At 41.6% G+C, this 18,526-nt stretch overlaps 1 protein-coding gene across 1 annotated transcript in view; it reads left to right on the top strand.

The window, feature by feature from the left end:
• The window catches only part of LOC132827975 (alpha-1,6-mannosylglycoprotein 6-beta-N-acetylglucosaminyltransferase B), an 860,566-nt gene that overhangs the window by 744,912 nt on the left and 97,128 nt on the right, over positions 1-18,526 (top strand). The gene's annotated exons all lie outside the window — the stretch shown is intronic.

The raw sequence follows: 18,526 nt of genomic DNA, 5'->3' as shown, positions 1-18,526 counted from the left end.
CACTGAACTACCTATCTGTTAGGGGTCTCAATTCAGTATGTCAAAGGGCAACCTTCATTATCAGTCCAGGGAATTGGCCACAGTCAGGTGTTCAGTTGAGGATCGGTGCCTCTGCAGTCAGGGTGTGGGTCACAATCAGTTCATTAGCTCGGGAGCTGCATGTGTGGGATGGGTATAAGGTAGGGTCACGGTGATTGGACAGATGTTTAGGTACTAGGGAGGAGTCTGGGGATGTTTTGCCCAGAGTTGACCAGTCATGTCAGTCAAGAAAATGGTCCACTGTCAGTCCATTGGGTCCATTCACTGAAATTAGGAGAGTCAGGGGTAACTTTGAAAGGGGAGGGAGTAAGAAGTCATCATGACTCAATGCTTTATGTGCACATTGTTCCCCGTTTCCAGATGTAGCAATAGGCTCTCAGCTTACATCTCCATCTACAGAGCCTGTCCTGTATCCATGAAGTGCTACCAAATGGTGCTAAGATGCATGTAGCACCTACAGAGAAACTCACAAACACCGACTGATTAACATCAGGAACACTTATGCAAAGTCATGCATAAGCCTTTCTCACCCATGTGACCAAAGTACCCCCAATAGGTTTTCTTTCTTCTCTCCCTTCCACAATGTCTTAATGTAGCCCCTGGTTTCTTAACTGAGGTGGAGGGAGTCTGCTCAGACATGGAGCCTGTTAGTACTGTAGGTTTGGTGGGGTGATCCAGGGAAGACTGTACCTGACTGTGCTCTGCATGCTGATGGTTTCCTTACCAGATGCAAATGGATGCTCCTCAGCTTGAATTTCGAAGTGTTGCAGAGTGCAGACATGGTATAAGTGGTAGATCTCACCATTTCTGTCATGCCCTGAGGGGAATGTGTGTGGTTCTCTCCTGCTGGATGCTTCTGGCATCAGCCTGTCTGCTTGTGAGACTAGGGTCAAAGGACCCCCGCTGCCCCCATTGCCATCTTTGTGAGGGTGCTGGACTTGACTCTCCATAACAGCTGCCAGCTTGACTTTGGAGGCCAGCTGGATGGTGTGATTCACTGCGGGCAATGAGGGTGATTGTGTCTCGTGTCTGTATGTTGCTACTGTCTCTCCCTGTGCATATGGATGAAGTCCGTCATAGTCATAACCAGAGGGTCCTCTCCTGCCTGGGGCTGAGCCAATGGCTCGATTCCAGCTCGATTGGGTGACAGTGTCCTTGGCTGTTCCTCCCTCACTGTGAACTGTCACTGTGAGTTGCTCCTAAAGCTATGAACCCTCACCCACTACATTTACAGTTCCCACTAAGGTGGATGCAGTTGATCTGGTGGAGGCTGCAAGAAGCAACTTGCTGATACTTCCTCAGAAACCTTCATGGTCTCCTCAGAAGTTGAGGATGGTGCTTCTGATGGAACTGGCCATTTCTTTGCAGAGATCAAGGGCAGACTGGTGAAACCTGTCCAACCAAAGAGAGGGATGGCATCATGGCCAGTGGGTAGAAATGGTTTGCATTTGCTGAGAGTGACAGTGGAGTTAACACGAGAGTTGCAGTGGAACAAAGAATCATATTTGCTCGATCGGCAGATGTGGATTTTTCAGTATCGCCGCAGGAGCAATTCCCCGGTTTTCTCTCGTGAGGGCCTGGATTCTCTTCTGATATGGGATGCCGCCATGGATGTCAAGCACCTTCCATCTATATTGGGCTCTCTCCACACTGTTAAGGGCAAATGTAAAGAGCAAAACAGCAGGTTATAATGGAGAGAACAGTGGGTGGCATAGTTCTTAGTCTTGGTGCATGGAGGGCAAAGGTGATGAGGTGTTTCAAAGGACGGAGTAGGCAGCATAGAAAGCTTGCAGGGTGAGTGGCTTGGGGATGGTGGGGAAACTGAGAGTGGGAGAGCATGACACTTGGTAAGAGGTTGGTGTAGTAGCAGAGATGAAGTGAACATGAGGTAGCAGAGAGAAGAGTGTGTCACCCGTCAGGCAGAGCGGATAATGTCCTTGATCTTCTTGCTGGCCATTCCTGTGCACCCTGCAGACTGATCTGGACCTAATCTGAGTGGTGACCTCAGACCAGGCTGGCAAGGTCTGGTAATGTAGCCTCCTCTGCTGGTTTTTCAGAAAAAGGGCACCCCCTCACCCAGTCCTTGCACCGCCCCCTGGTGCAGGACCTTGATGTCCCTGTCGGGCAAATGCGGTGCCATCTTCCCTGTCACCACCACATTCCAACTCTGCCTGTCAACATGCAGCATCTAGTATTCAACCAGGTGTACAACAATCTTTGAATGACACAAGGGGTGCTGGTCTTTTGATGACGACCAGCTGAGTGGAAATAGTGGGAACAGCGAATGAAATCGGAAAGATAGGGAACTAATCAATGAATTTGGTAATGTAGAGTCAGAAACCCTGCAAGTCCTTGCAGCTAAAATCCCTCCAAAAGAACTTGGTGCTCGCCAGAAAAGCATAAAGTTTAGCTGGATGAGTGTGATCTATTGTCTGTTCTTTTCTCTCTTCATCTTACTATCAGTGCCAGAGACTTAAGTCATGTTCATCTTACACTCTAGAGTTCTCTTTTTTGAAAGCTCCCTGCTTTATGACCACTCTATCTTCAAACCCTCGCTGTGCAACTGAGTCTTCAGACATTATTCTGAACTGAGAGTCTGATTCCCAACTGTCAAATGGCTTTGGACATTTTACGAGCTTAAAAGCATTATTATAAATGCAATGTGTTGTACAATGGTTCTTCACCTCAGTTCATTACATACCATTTGGTAGATTTGTTGCCACCATCCTTTTTCCTGGCAAGAATCTATCGGGTTGGCCTGGTGGGGGAGAGAAAAATTGCACGGTAGTTGAATGAGAAGAGACTCTTGCCTTAAATGCGATGTATTTTGTTGCATGATAGCAACTCGGTACAAGTTACATTGTACCAGTATGCAACATACAGTGGTACGGTGGCTCAGTGGTTAGCACTGCTGCCTCACAGTGCCCGGGACCCAGTTTCATTTCCAGTCTTGGGCAACTGTCTATGTGAAGTTTGCATATTCTCCCTGCATCTGTGTGGGTTTCCTCCAGGTGTTCCAGATTCCTCCAACAGTCCAAGGAGTGCAGGTTTGGTGGGTTAACCGTGCTAAATTGCCTACACTGTCTAAGAATGTGTCAGCCAGGTAGATTAGACATGGGAAATGCAGGCTTACATGGAAAGACCAAGGTAGTGGTTCTGGATAGCATATTCTGCAGAATGACAGTGTGGACTCGAGGGCTGAATGGCCTGCTTCCACACTGTAGGGATTGGTGTGACAAATGTCATTACAAGACTGTGAGGGAGACCTTGATGTTAAGTCTTTCTCTGCTGCAATCCAAAGCTGTTCCCTTCCCACCCGAGTGCATGTGACATTGTCACATTGGTCATGATAAAAACACTCCTCAGCATTAACCTTTTTGGGCCCTTACACCCTAATAAAACATCACATGTGGTTGTTTGTAATGAAATGTTTTATTGATACAAAAAGGGAAATAAGAAATTCTCCTCTTTATGAATTACCAGCATGAAACACTTTGCAAGCATCTTTGGCACAAACTATAGGCAATCTAAATCTCTCCTGTATGGTCTCAGCAATGTACCTGAATCATAATGTCAGACAAAGATCTGCAGTGGAGTTTTCATCATCAAATTAATTGCCATTTCTCTAGTGAGCTTAAGCAAAGCCATACAACACTCACTTTATTTTAAAAATATCACTGTTTTGGTTAGATTGCAGAGATCATGCTGAATTAATGAAGGCTATACATTCACAGAAACCCTACAGTGTGGAAACAGGTCCTTTGCACCAACAAGTCCACATCGACTCTCCGAAACATATCCCACCCGAACCCATTCCCCATTACTGCACATTACCCCCAACTAATGCACCTAATCTACATGTCCCTGAACACTGGGCAATTTAGTATAGCCAATTCATCTTTGGATTGTAGGAGGAAGCAGGAGCATCCAGAGGCGACCCACGCAGACACAAAGAGAATGTGCAAACTCCACACAAACAGTCGCCTGAGGGTGGAATCAAACCCAGGTCCCTGGTGCTGTGAGGGAGCAGTGCTAACCACTGAGCCATCGTGCCGTCCCAATGCAAACAAGGATAAACAAGAGAGAGGTATACCAGAACCTGTTGCTACTCGGGTGTTCTGCGCTGCAATTCTTTTTATTTTTCTACATCTGCGAGACACATTGGGGGATGTGGGGCTTCATGGTGTCCTATTTTATTGGGAGGAAGATACAAGTTGGTAAGAGCAGAATTACTTCCAAGCTTCATTGGAAGCAGTGTCCTCTCTGGACACTCATGTAGCTGGGTGATGTGAGCCCATGCAATCCCTTAGCAAAATGTGTGTGTTTCACTTCAAGTCTAAAATGTTAGGAAAGGAGGCGGGGAATACTGACCAGAGCCAGGTCATGAAAGAGACATCTTGCATTTCTACAACACCTTGGCATGACCTTAAAATGTTGCAAAGTGTCTTACAGCCAATGATGTACTTCTGAAGTCTAGTCATTGCTGTAATATGGAAAACCTAGCAGCCAGTTTGTGCACTGCAAGTTCTCACAACCAGTAATGATTGGAAAATCTGGTTCAGGCTGGTTAAAGAATAAATATTGGCCAGGGGACTGGGGGTGATCTCCAAGCTCTCCTTTGAAATCATGGCCATGGGGTCCAAAGGACAAATTACACAAACCAGTCTCAGACTGCTAAGTATAGTATTGAAGTATTCACTTCTCTACAATATCAAACCATCCATAGTTTCTGGAAAGAGCTAACCCACATGGTGCAAACTGTCAAGGTAACACACATGATGTAAAACCCTGAAGATCGGTTGACAGTAAATAAAAAAAAATACACTGCAACATCTACAAACCAAAATATGTTGTGAGGCATTCAAGCTACGTGTTGCAGTTTGAAGCCTAGAGTAACTTTAGAGTTACTAAACATCATTTAGCATGCATTCAGTCAGACTAACCGCCCCAATGCCTGTCATAAACAGCAAAGCACAACAAATGTTGCCTGGTGCTTTCAAAATAAAAGGTAAATTTAAAGGTGCTTGTGTTTTGAATTCCTGTGGATGCAAGTTGATGTTGGGACCATAGTTGGGTAATCAGAGCCATTAGCATTACCGTTCAGAATGAAATCTCTTTTGTCAATCAGATTCGATAACTGATGTAATCCTACACCAGAGAAAAACATACTGCATTATCAAATTCAATGGGAAAGAATTAACCATTTCAGAATTTGAACTATCATTGCAATAGCTATCCAAATGAGAAGGCAATATGCAATTGTTTCATTGATTGCTTGACTCATTTTGAACTTGTTTTTGCTGCACATCACATAATGAACTGTATTAATGATAATTGGGTTAGCTATTGTGAATCCCTGTACATTGTGGCACCTATTAAACTTTTCATTAGTGTTTCAAGTAGATAAGATAGTGTTTCAGTATTCTAAGATAATTGGCTCTACTTCAATGAGCCAGTGATTAGATTAGATTAGACTTACAGTGTGGAAACAGGCCCTTCGGCCCAACAAGTCCACACCGACCCGCCGAAGCGCAACCCACCCATACCCCTACATTTACCCCTTACCTAACACTACGGGCAATTTAGCTTGGCCAATTCACCTGACCCGCACATCTTTGGACTGTGGGAGGAAACCGGAGCACCCGGAGGAAACCCACGCAGACACGGGGAGAACGTGCAAACTCCACACAGTCAGTCGCCTGAGTCGGGAATTGAACCCGGGTCTACAGGCGCTGTGAGGCAGCAGTGCTAACCACTGTGCCACCGTGCCGCCCACTAATAGTACAGTGGCAACTTGCATACCATTTTCTACCATAATTTAGACTGTAAATCCATCATAACCATGCAAAATAGGTGGGAGAAAGTGAACACTGCAGATGCTGGAGATCAGAGTCTAGAATGTGGTACTGGAATAGCACAGCTGGTCAAGCAACATCTGAGGAGCAGCAGAATCGACGTTTCAAGCATAAGCTCTTTATCAGCAGTGGTGTCAAGCATTGGTAACTGTTACAGAACAGGTGGAACATGAACGACTTGTCTACCCCAATCAACAAGTTTGCAGGAATTTTGTAACTCAGCTGATTTTGTTCTTCAAAAAATGTTGCTCTGTGGGCAGTCATCCATCTAACTTTCCACTTCCTGCTTGGGTGTCCGGTGTCTCCACCCCAAAACCACAATTCCAAGGGAGACTGTGGGTTTTACTTTCAGGATTTGCATACCATTTGTGGTGGTGGGAGAACAGAAACAGCAATGAGGGAGGCAGGTTAGGTGCTGTAGGGACATGACACTCAGCCATAAGTGGAGTAGACTCAACAGTAGTTTTTAAAATAGTGTTTATACAACTAAAGAAGTTTTTCTAGGTTACAACATTCTTTTGATGGCTTGATGAAAAAGAAACCTTAGTCAGAATTAGTCTTGGTGCAGACTTGATGGGCTGAAAGGCCTGTTCCTGTGCTATATTATATTGTATTGTACTATAGAAGAGCAGTTTTCCACTTGAAGTTGCAAGTTTCTGCTTTATTCTCCTTAGCTCCATCCTGACATTATAGGTATTCTAGCACCAGTATAGCAATATAGTATAGTATAGTATACATTTGGAAAGATAGTTGGACACAAAGGGACAATATGATCATTGTGAGGTTATAAATGACAAAGAACAATCCAATGTAAGAATAATTAACTGGAGGAAAGCTAACTTTAATGACATAAGAATAGAACTGAACTGACTAACTTTGAGTCAAGGAATAACAGGATAAATGGAAGTTGAACATAGGGCTAACTTCAAAGAAGAGAAAATCTTGACACAGATAAAGAATATTTCCTCAAAAGAGAAATGAAAACGACAAAATCAGAGTTTCTTGATAACAAAGGAGTTACAAATTAAGATAAAGAAGAAAAGGTGGGTCTATGTCAGAAAATGAAATTGAGAATGAAGCTGAATATAAGAAATTCAAAGGGGAAATGAAAGAAGCAAATAAGAGAAACAAAGTGGAAGCATGAAAAGATACCACAAGTAATATAAAAGGGGATTAAAATGTCTTATAAAGGTATATAAAGTAAAAAAGGGAGGACAAGTGTTCGGTTTATAAGTAGAGGCACCAGAGTATAAAAGGTAGGAAGTGATGCTACACCTCCAGAAATCAATTGTCAGACCACCTTTGGAGTATTGTGTTCAATTCTGGGCACCTTATTTAGGGAAGATGTTAAAGTTGTGTCAAGAGTTCAAAGAAGATTTTCTAGAATTATACCAGGAATGAAGGATTTTAGATACATAGGAAGATTGTAGAGATTGGAGTAGAGAAGGTTAAGAGGTGACCTTATTGAGATTTTCAAAATTATGAACCATTTTGACAGGGTAAAGGGGATATTTTGTTTCCACTAGTTGGTATGTCAGTGACTAAGGATCATAATTTCAAGATTGTCAGCAAGAGAGCTTGGAATGAGATGAGGAGAAACTTCTTTATTCAGAGAGTTTTTAGGATTTAGAATGTACTGCCTGGGAGAGTGGCAGATGAGGATCCTATAGGAGATTTCAAAAGAGAGCTAGATATAATTGATGAAGTTAGAGGGTTATGGACATAAGGCTGGGGAGTGGGACTAACTCGGTAGCTCCTTCAGGAGCCAGTACAGATACGATGAATCGAATGGCCTCCTTCTCTACTATAAAATCCTATGAGACTATGAAATATGCTCCTTGTTTTTCATGATTATAGGGATTGCTCTAACAACATTGCAGCTCTAAAGATATTATGTTTCCACAAAATTTGAAAAGTGTCTCTTATTATTAAGGCAGCCAACTCCTTGTATAAATGATGACATTAGTTGCTCACTATTATCTCTAATATTGATGCTGCATTGTGGAGAATATCTTTTGGTGAACTTCCTGCACTTACTATACATTTTTCATGACTATGATTTTAGCTACTTTGTGCTATAGAGCTTTATTGAAAAGTTCTCCTGGCAGGATAGCTAGAATTGAATAACATCAAAATTTTGCACTGAGGAAATGGATTTCTCAATATAACCTCTCACTTCCTGCATGAAAATAAGGAAAATAAGGGAATAGAATATAGCTGTAGCAAAAAAGAAACTTGTTTCTAGCTTATCAACATTTGCTTGACAGGGTTTTACAGATTGTAAATCTCATGTAGTTGGTTGTTGCCTCAGGAAGTTGTTGGGGACCTAGGTTAACTTCTGGTGGCAGAATTGCAGCCCACCTGAATGAAATAACATTGTCTCATTTGTCGTGGTGAAAGTGGTCTGTGCCATGAATTACTGTGCCACTGAATCTTTCCAGGCATAATCTTTCTTATATTAATTAGTTACCAACTTGTCCATGTATAAAATAATCATGGGTATTCTATTCAGATTGAACTATTTCAATAAACCACAAACAGGAAAGTTGTCTTACACTGGTTGTTGTTTTTGAACCAATAACTAGGAGATTTGGGCCCCTGAGCAGCTCTGGGTGGGCATTTCATCACCACCAGTTGAGGAACAACTAACACCCACTCCCACTCTTTTCCTTACCTAATGCTTTTCACCCTGTGAAAGCTTGTCAAATTCACTGACTGTGGTACAACTCAAAGGGATAAATAGCTGACTCCTGTTCCCATATACAGAATCAGAGTATTGTTACAGCATAGGAGGCCATGCCCGTTGTGCCTGCAAGAACTCTCTGAATTAGTATTGTGCTTTGTACCATTCTCCTGTCTCCTCCTTGTAACTCTGCATTTTTTTCTCAAGTAACTTCTTTTGAATGCCTATATTGACTTCTCCACACTCTCAGGCAGTGCATTCCAGATCTTAACCATTTTCCATGTGAAATGTTTTCTTCTCATATTGCCTTTGCTTCTTTTTCCTACCCTAGTGCCATCTTTTTTTTCATTCTTTCCATGAATGAAAACAGTTCCTCCATATATGTCCAGATCCCACATAATTTTGAATACCTCTACCTCCTATCTCAACCTTCTCCAAAAAGAATAGAACTTTAGTTGTTCTTTAATAGGTCTTCTTAACCATAGCTCCTCATCCCTGAAACCATTCTTAGGAACCAGCTGTCATCATCTCCAATGCCTTCACATCTTTCCTAAAGTGCGGAGTCCAGAACTGGGGTAGTACATCAGCTTAGGCCAAATTAGTGCCTCACACAAGTTCAGTTTGCCGAGCTTGGAATTTGTGTTGCAGACATTTCGTCCCCTGTCTAGGTGACATCCTCAGTGCTTGGGAGCCTCCTGTGAAGCGCTTCTGTGATGTTTTCTCTGGCATTTATAGTGATTTGTATCTGCTGCTTCCAGTTGTCAGTTCCAGCTGTCCGCTGCAGTGGTCGGGTATATTGGGTCCAGGTCAATGTGCTTATTGATTGAATCTGTGGATGAGTGCCATGCCTCTAGGAATTCCCTGGCTGTTCTCTGTTTGGCTTGTCCTATAATAGCAGTGTTGTCCCAGTCAAACTCATGTTGCTTGTCATCTGAGTGTGTGGCTACTAAGGATAGCTGGTCATGTCGTTTCGTGGCTAGTTGGTGTTCATGGATGCGGATTGTTAGCTGTCTTTCTGTTTGTCCTATGTAGTGTTTTGTGCAGTCCTTGCATGGGATTTTGTACACTACATTGGTTTTGCTCATGCTGGGTATTGGGTCCTTCGTCCTGGTGAGTTGTTGTCTGAGAGTGGTTGTTGGTTTTGTGCTGTTACGAGTCCTAGTGGCCACAGTAGTCTGGCTGTCAGTTCAGAAATGTTTTTGATGTATGGTTGTGTGGCTAGTCTTTTGGGTTGTGGCATGTCCTCATTCCGTTGTCTTTCCCTTAGGCATCTGTTGATGAAATTGCAGGGGTATCCGTTTTGGCGAATACCTTGTATAAGTGTTCTTTTTCCTCTTTTTGCAGTTATAGTGTACTGCAGTGTGTTGTGGCCCTTTTGAACAGTGTCTAGATGCAACTTCTTTTGTGTGTGTTGGGGTGGTTGCTTTCATAGTTTAGGACTTGATCTGTGTGTGTGGCTTTCCTATATACCTTTGTGGTGAATTCTTCGTTCAGTGTTCTCTGTACTATCATGTCTAGGAATGGGAGTTGGTTGTCCTTTTCTTCCTCTCTAGTGAATTGGATTCCTGTGAGTGTGGCGTTGATGATCCAGTGTGTGTTCTTTATTTCTGTGTTTTTAATGATTACAAAGGTATCATCTACATATCTGACCCAGAGTTTGGGTTGAATTTGCGGTAAGACTGTTTGTTCTAATCTTTGCATTACCGCTTCTGCTATGAGTCCAGAGATGGGTGGGCCCATGGGTGTGCTGTTGATTTGTTCATTTATTTGGTTGTTGAATGTGAAGTGTGTTGTGAGGCACAGGTCCAGTAGTTTGAGTATGGAGTCTTTGTTGATAGGTTCCCCGTCTTGTTGTCTGTTTGTATGTCCAGGAGGTTGGCTATTGTTTCTCTGGCTGTGTAGTGTACAAAATCCCAAGGACTGCACAAAACACTACATAGGACAAACAGGAAGACAGCTAACTATCCACATCCATGAACACCAACTAGCCATGAAACGACATGACCAGCTATCCTTAGTAGCCACACACTCAGATGACAAGCAACATGAGTTCAACTGAGACAACACTACTATTATAGGACAAGCCAAACAGAGAACAGCCAGGGAATTCCTAGAGGCATGACACTCATCCACAGATTCAATCAATAAGCATATTGACCTGGACCCAATATACCGGCCACTGCAACGGACAGCTGGAACTGACAACCGGAAGCGGCAGATACAAGTCACTATAAATGCCGGAGGAAACATCACAGAAGCGCTTCACAGGAGGCTCCCAAGCACTGAGGATGTCACCTAGACAGGGGACGAAACGTCTGCAACACAAATTCCCAGCTCGGCGAACAGAACCACAACAACGAGCACCCGAGCTACAAATCTTCTCCCAAACTTTGATCATACAAGTTCACCATAATGTTTTGCTCTTTTACTCTATGCCTCCACTATCAAAGCCTAAGTTATTGTAAGTTTTATTCAATGCTTTCTCAATTTGTCCTGCACCTTTCATGACTTATGGACAGATACACTTGGCTCCCCCTGTACTTTGCCCACATTGAAGTTGTTCCCATTATTTTTTATTGCCTCACGCTTTTCTAAAATGAATCACCTAATGTTTTTCTATATTGAGATTCATTAGCCATCTGTCAATCCATTCAACCAAATTATTTATGTCCATTGAAAGCTATATACTATCCGTCTCATAACTTTAAATGATCCCAAGTTTTATATTATCTATGAATTTCAAAACTGTGCCCATCAGACTGAAGTCTATGTCATTGATGTATATCAAAAAAAGATATGTTTGCTTAGTGCATCAAATACATTTTGAAAGCCTACTTCTTAACAATTTCAACAACATTTTAAAGATATTTACATGCAAAAAGTCATTGATGAAATGATACATTGTACAATTTTTTTAAAACGTTGTAAAAAGTGATCCGAGCTTTTTTACTGCAATCAAAATGAGTCTGATTCATCATGGTCAGGAACAACATGCAACTTTAATGAGCCACACACAGGTCCTGACACAGGTCAAGTTGTAAACACTGATTTATGAAATTGTAGTGTTTGACAAGGTTGGGTTAGGGTCTCAATTTGGCTAAGCCCATTCAGCTCCAGTTATCCGTAAAGGGTGAGCAGTTAACAACTTGACAACTTTTAGAAAGTGGAATTCGTGAGTAGCCATTTCTTAGTTCAGGGTTCCACCTTAAAATTGCTTGAAAGTGGGCAGTAATTCAAACCAAAATCCAGTCCTATGTATCCAATAAGGTAAAACGATTGTTATTTTACTTTATCAGTTGTTAAATCCATATCATGTGAAATTTCCACCTTGCTATCTGTGTGGGTCATAAATCATTCTTAAACTGGGTCAAAGCATTTATTCTTCTGATGGAACCCTAAACATAACAAACTCTACATGAAACATAATCATGATGTGGAGAGGGGAGGCAAAGTCAATCAGGTGTACCCATTGAATAATATCTTCATGAAACAATAAATGTACTCCTCCAGAATATGAGCATTTCTGTATATATTGACTAAGATTGATGGGACAAGCATAAGTGAAACATAACGGTTTAAGATGTGAAGGCAGATATATTTGAAAACATTAGCAGAACCTGAAACCTGTAGCAAAAAAACGTTCTTGCAAATGAATTGTTGGCTCTCTAGAGAGGACGGAAATTATTACACTGTTATTTAGATGTCAGCTTGTGATATCAGACAATCTGTCTTGTGTTTATTATTGATGTCTGCAGCAAGACAAAACTGGCACAGAAAGAAAAATCATCTCATCTGACAAAATAATGGGGCTGAATCTTACTCCTTTTTCTATTTCTATAATAAATTATGTGGGAATTTTTCAAATTTCGTGAGCTGGACTCAGCTTTCAATGCAACTGACACTGTTGCAGTGCAAGCAGTGGTGGGTCTATTTAAAAATGGAATATTCCATCATCAGACAATAGAACCATTGACAGGGGTATGACATGAAAAGAACAAAGGCTGGCGCTCAAGTTAATTGTTACTTCAGGCAGAGAACACTTAAAACTAGGAATGAAATAGGAAGGGATGTGACCAGGAAAGCCATTGGGTGAAATGGCTTTTAATCCAGCAGTCTATTTGTGGTGGGGAGTATAGATTGAGAATCAGAAATTGTAGGAGGAAGAAAGAGCTTGAAGAATATGGGGTGGTGGGTACACCAGAGGCCATGGGAAGAAAGTCAAGAGTTTTAGAGATCATCACTAGCACATAGAAGAGGTGATCTGAAGATAATGTATTCAACTTGAAACAGGTGTAGACTACAAAACCCAGCTCTGGAGCAGTACTCGTTTTAGCGCTATGGAAGTTGGCCTGTGAAAACGAAATGGCAGGAGGTCTACTCTTCAAGTTCTCAGGCCAGATTGTGCCAGCCATCATCTTTGGAATCACAGATGTACACATATTCCTTGCATGCTTGAAGGCAGCATGTTGGACTGCAGCAGTATAAGAAAGTAGCTCATCATCATCTTCTCAAGGGTGACTAAGGATAGGAAGTAAATGTTGGCTCAGCCAGCGATGCTCATGTCTCACAAGAGAATTTTTTTTAATTGCCAGATTGTGACCTTATTGAGAATTCCCTGCTGATTTGGCATCTGACCTGCGTTTTTGGATCTTGTAGGTTCTGTTAAAATCTTCTTTTAACACTCACACATATGAAGAACTCTTACCATTAGTATTATTTTAAAAAATCATTATTTAACTTCAGGTGAGGAGTTTTTCACTTTTGTTTCAATAGCGCGAATGGAAGTATTGTGCTGTGTAGCTCTTTGGTAGGAGTGGTGTGTCTTGAAAGGTTCAGAGCAGAAAACCTACTGTTAGCCATTGGGACTACAATTGCAATTCCTCTCAGACTGCAATATGACATGAAGATGGAGTACGGGTAAATAGAAGAAAATCACCATGGCTATCAATTTCTAAGTCAGCAAAACCTTCCAGGCAAGAGACAGTATTTCCCATGTGCAACTGGCTCATCACAAGGAAGATGCATGACCAAACCATCGGCAGCTTGTACCTCAAGCCAGATGATCTGCCGAGAATGAAATTGATTTCAAGAAGTTACATAGATAGAAATGTACCATTTTCCTAGATGATTTCCACAATATCGGTTTCACTGATTAATTTGAATCCTTTGCAGGAGGTGCCATGTCTGTCTGCTCCTCTTCACCACTGATTTTCTGCTCCTCCCCCTTGTTATTTGCTTCCTCATCCTGCAAGAGAGAATAAGGAATGATACTGAATGTTTTGTTTAGCGTTTGGGATATATAAATGGCCTTGTTGAAGACCTGCAATAACATGAAGGCTTTGAGCTATGGATGTGAAGTTTGCCGCAATGGTAAAGTGGGTGAGGGTGTGGTGGAAGATTTGGAGGTTGCAGCTGTTGGGAATGTCAGAGATTGTTTTTGGGTGAATGATGGAGATGTTACAATGCTCAATATATGCCAGGCTGGTGCATGAAATCACCCCCGAAATCACCCTGAAAAATTCAAATGGAAGGGGAACGGGGTGACAAATCAGAGAAAGGCCATTCACTCCCTTTCCCAGTAGAATTGGTCAGGAGTTCATCTTCAAATCACTGACTATTTCTTTCTTGTGCTTGCTACTGATAGGGTCACTGGTGAACTTTTCAGCAGCCAAAGTGAGAGAAAAAAAGCCTCTGACTGGAAGAAACACCAAGCCAAAAGGGAAGTAATTTGTTGGGGGAGCCTTTGACTGGGAGCAAGGAAAGGGCTGAACTACTTTCTGCTGAGGCTTCTTTTGGCTGAGGCTGGTTGGGGGAGGGGGGGAGGTGGTGATGGGGAGGTTGCTCTTTTGCTGGATTCAGACCTTCTGTCCAACAGGTCCAAGGTGTGGGTGTCAGTATCTGCCGGGGGAGTGAATGAAAGGAGGAAATTGGAAAAATAAGGCCAATAGTGTTCAGGGAAGGAAGTGGTGACAGGAGAGAGGGTGTCTCTAAGTAAAATGGCAGGAAAGGAGTTGCAGGGGAAGGTGAGAGAAGAAGAGTACAAAGGGTTGAGGGGAAAGGAAGCTGGAAAGCAGGGAGAGTGAGACTAATGGGAGAGAAGGAACAACGAAAAGAACAGTTTTACACTTGTCAACAAAGAATTCCCAGCCAACTGAACTCCAGGAAAACTTGTAAGGTAGTGAATTCCTTGCAAATAAATGTACAATCACTAACTTGAGGCTGCAAATGCTCCAGAGTTACATATAGTCAAAAATATCTAGTGGATGTATTTATAATAACAGTGTCAATGTTAAATATAATTCTGGGATTAATATCTGAGATATAGGAAAAAGATATCAACTGCCTTATTAGGAAACCCCAGCATGCACATACACAATGAAAACACATTACTGTGACCTCACTATTCTGCAAGAAGTGTGTTTATCATAATTGCTTTTCAAACGTAGAAGTGTAAGCCAGTTATTTTGAAAATAAAATCTTTTGTTATTAAGTGATATCTGATATCTTGCCCCAAAACAAACACTAAGTTGTCTAGGAAATTAATGCTTCCTGTAGGTTGTGGGTTTGTATTTATTGGATTTATTGATATTCATTGAGGACTTTGGAAAATTCTTCCAATTCTGCTTCTGTCAAAATATACTGTCTGTTAAAACAAATCCAAATGTATTATTACTGTGGTGACTGCCGCACCTAATAAATGAGCAATTGAGAATGAAAAAGGAACCCCTGAAATTGAAATATTAACTCTTGAAAAAGTCTCAGGAAGAGTCCTTGAAAGAAAAATATTTTGACCCTTGGCTGTGATGCTGTGTTGCAGTGTGTAAGGTTGAAGGTGCAGTTGGTATGATATGACATTTCAAGACTCATTACCGATCTTGACCACTGTATCAGATCATTGCAATCACTGTAGACAAATCCTCAGAGTAAGAATCCTTTCATTGACCTCCATGGTTATTTCCTCCAATTCCTCACAATGTGCTTATCTGATGGGCCTCCTGTCCCACTGTGGAAGTTGGGATTGCCACCATCTTTCCATCTCCTAAGCTGGCCTCTGGAGCTGCTTTGAAAATATCATAGAGTTTTCTCTCCTTCCCTCATTATGGCCTGTTATTCTATTTCTCAGATGTCAAAAGAACAAGAACAATGAAAATTTACAGCACAGGAACAGGATCTCCAAGCTTGAGCCGGTCCAAATCCACTGTCTAAAGCTGTCGCCCAATTCCTAAGCATCTGTATTCCTCTGCTCCCCACCTACTCATGCATCTGTCCAGATGCATCTTAAATGGATCTACCGTGCCTGCCTCTACTCCCTCTGCTGGCAACGCGTTCCAGGCACCTACCACCCTCTGTGTAAAGTACTTGCCACATGTGTCCCCCTTAAACTTCTCACCTCTCACCTTGAAAGCATGACCTCTCGTTATTGAAACCTCACCCTGGGAAAAAGCTTATCTCTATCTATCCTGTCTATACTTTTCATGATTTTGTAGACCTCAGTCAGGTCTGCCCTCAATCTCCTTTTTTCCTAATGAAAACAATCCTAACCTACTCAACCTCTCTTAATAGCTAGCACCTTCCATACCAGACAACATCCTCATAAACCTTCTCTGCACCCTCTCCAAAATGTCCACATCTTTTTGGTAATGTGGCGACCAGAACTGTACACAGTATTCTAAATGCAGCCGAACCAATGTCTTTACAATTTTAACATGACCTGCCAGCTCTTATACTCAATACCCCGTCCGATGAAAGCGAGCATACCATATGGCATCTTGATTACTCTATTCACCTGTGCAGCAACCTTCAGGGTACAATGGATCTGAACTCCCAGATCTCTCTGCTCATCAACTTTTCCCAAGGGTCTTCCATTTACTATGTAATTTGCTCTAGAAGTAGGCTTCCCAAAATGCATCACCTCACATTTGCATGGATTGAACTCCATCTGACACTTCTCCGCCCAACTCTCCAATTTATCTATAGTCTCCTGTATTCTTTGACAGTCCCCTATGCTTTCTGCTGTTCCATCAATTTTCGTGTTACCTGCAAACTTGCTGATCATACCAACAGTGCCCTCTTTCAGACCATTTATGTATATCACAAGCAAAAGTGGTCCCAGCACTGATCCCTGTTGAACACAACTGGTCACCTTTCTCCATTTCGAGAAACTCCCTTCCACTACTACTCTCTGTCTCCAGATGCTTAACCAGTTCTTTATTCACCTAGCTAGAACATCCTGCACACCATGTGACTTCACTTTCTCCGTGTGGAACCTTATCAAATGCCTTACTAAAGTCCAGGTATATGACATCTACAGCCCTTCCTTCATCTATCAACTTGATCACTTCCTCAAAGAATTCTATTAAGTTGGTAAGGCACGATCTCCCCACACAAAACCATGTTACCTATCATTGTAATACACAATGATCATGTCATACACGGGCAGTGTTTCACAGCCATTCCAAATCCCAACTGCAGTCAGGTTACATCCCCTCTTAAATAGGTGCTTTAAAAAGTGTGGGCTAGTTTTAATAATGCTGTATCCTTGTGTCCCCTGCATCCAGTTAGCAATCCAGTTAGGACAGAGTTACACAGCACAACCATGGAGTTGAGCATTCAGCACTGAGTTTGTGTGCTACCTGTCTCATTTCCACTGAGAGTGGGGTCATTTTTGCATTGCAATTTGTGCACCCTCTAATTTTCCAGTCTAAATTTGGAAGCACACAACTTCATTAAAGTACTTCAGCTGGAGGCCCACCTCCAGAGAGTGGTTTTAGTTTCTTGTCTCACCGTCCCAACTCCCTTAAAATTATTATTAGATATATCGGAAATGGGTATCCCTTTTCATTTTTTTTATTATGAAGTACATGACCTCCAACAAGTACAGCCATCTTCCCCTTTTTCATTACAGGACAATCAGGAACCCAAAGGGATATATTCAAGCTTAAAATCTTACAAGTGCAGTGCCAAAATTTCTAATGCATGCTCCCAATGGAAGCTAGTAAATTTACCATGTACTTTTCAAGCAATACTGAAGTGTGGATTATAACTAGACAATATTGTATGTGTGTTGCATTGAATAATTCAGGTAATTATTCTTGACCTTTTGTCTCACATGGAAGTTAAGGAGAAATGCCATCTTTTTCATTGGAAATGATTATGAGATTCAGTTGGTTGTATGTTTTGTCAAATTAGATTGTAAAAAACAAAATGACACTGGTAACTATTTATACGTATCAATGCATTAACATAAGTTTGCTCAACTGACTTCAACATTTCCTATTATTGTATATATTAGATTAAAACCAAGTTCACTGACAGAATATCGATAGGTTGATTTTGAATTTCAGACCAGTATGAATTGTGTCTTCCATGACTCCTGACATCTGATGATCAGTGTTAGTGGAAGGTGGTTAAAAAAGATTGTTTAATCCATTGCATCTCATTTGATATCCAAGGAGGAAGCCATATCATTGAATACAACCAGACATTTGAATATATGTTTGATAGGCAGTTCTTCTTGAATTTCAAGCTTGTATATTTAAATGTCCTTTGTCCTGATCTATTTTGAAAAGTATTTTCAATTGTGGTGATTCCATTAGCATTCCCATCGGAAATGAAGAGGATAGATCAAATACTTTCCGATCAGCAGCAAACTACCAAATAAAATTCCAGAGCAGTTATTGTGGATTAGAACAACAGATGGAATTATTTTGTTTCTTTCTTTCTGTAATGTTAGATATAGTTACTCTGCATCTGCTGCCCGTAATTTTTTCTGATTAACTATCAATTTTCTGTTTAATAAATATGTTTGTCAGTTACTAGCCATGGTAACAATCAAGTGAAGGTTGTATTATATTGTCATTGAGAATTATCACATCAGAGTTTAAGATACAGAAACAAGATCCCTGTTTTTCTTTCGGTTGTGTTTGTTGCCACTGCAATGGCAGTGTGT

This window comes from Hemiscyllium ocellatum, chromosome 25, assembly GCF_020745735.1.
Source record: "Hemiscyllium ocellatum isolate sHemOce1 chromosome 25, sHemOce1.pat.X.cur, whole genome shotgun sequence".
Taxonomy (NCBI): Eukaryota; Metazoa; Chordata; class Chondrichthyes; order Orectolobiformes; family Hemiscylliidae; genus Hemiscyllium; species Hemiscyllium ocellatum.
This window is presented reverse-complemented; position numbering and strand designations above follow the sequence as displayed.